General features: G+C 47.1%; 1 non-coding gene across 1 annotated transcript; it reads right to left on the reverse strand.

Annotated features, from left to right (window-relative positions):
• Positions 1-629: 629 nt before the first annotated feature.
• Positions 630-704, reverse strand: Trnat-cgu (transfer RNA threonine (anticodon CGU)). The gene has a single exon. It is a non-coding gene; the product is annotated as a tRNA-Thr (tRNA).
• Between the last annotated feature and the right edge of the window lie 293 nt (positions 705-997).

The raw sequence follows: 997 nt of genomic DNA on the forward strand, positions 1-997 counted from the left end.
AGTATGGTCACACGCCCAGGAGTGGCGGTGCAGGCGACGTCGTGCTGTTACAAAAGGCACTCGTGTCTCTCCTCTGCTGTTTTTTTTTCCTTTATTAAAACAAACATATAAGTACATAAGTTCAAAAACAAAATAATGATGTGCTGGAAGTGTTTCAATACGAATTGTATCCTACAATAGACTGTAGAACACATTTCAATATAGTGCCATTTGTAAGCTTACAAAATAGAACAGAAATATTAAGCTGACAATAGCATCTTCAGAATGAGATTTTCACTCTGCAGCGGAGTGTGCGCTGATATGAAACTTCCTGGCAGATTAAAATAGTGTGCCCGACCGAGACTCGAACTCGGGACCTTTGCCTTTCGCGGGCAAGTGCTCTACCAACTGAGCTACCGAAGCACGACTCACGCACGGTACTCACAGCTTTACTTCTACCAGTACCTCGTCTCCTACCTTCCAAACTTTACAGAAGCTCTCCTGCGAAACTTGCAGAACTAGCACTCCTGAAAGAAAGGATATTGCGGAGACATGGCTTAGCCACAGCCTGGGGGATGTTTCCAGAATGAGATTTTCAATCTGCAGCGGAGTGTGCGCTGATATGAAACTTCCTGGCAGATTAAAACTGTGTGCCCGACCGAGACTCGAACTCGGGACCTTTGCCTTACGCGGGCAAGTGCTCTACCAACTGAGCTACCGAAGCACGACTCACGGCCGGTACTCACAGCTTTACTTCTGCCAGTACCTCGTCTCCTACCTTCGCAGGAGAGCTTCTGTAAAGTTTGGAAGGTAGGAGACGAGGTACTGGCAGAAGTAAAGCTGTGAGTACCGGGCGTGAGTCGTGCTTCGGTAGCTCAGTTGGTAGAGCACTTACCCGCGAAAGGCAAAGGTCCCGAGTCTCGGTCGGGCACACAGTTTTAATCTGCCAGGAAGTTTCAATAGCATCTTCAGTCCAGACAGAGACATAGAACCAAAACGCAAACATATTAAAGAGAAT

This window comes from Schistocerca nitens, chromosome 1 (genome assembly GCF_023898315.1).
Source record: "Schistocerca nitens isolate TAMUIC-IGC-003100 chromosome 1, iqSchNite1.1, whole genome shotgun sequence".
NCBI classification, from domain to species: Eukaryota; Metazoa; Arthropoda; class Insecta; order Orthoptera; family Acrididae; genus Schistocerca; species Schistocerca nitens.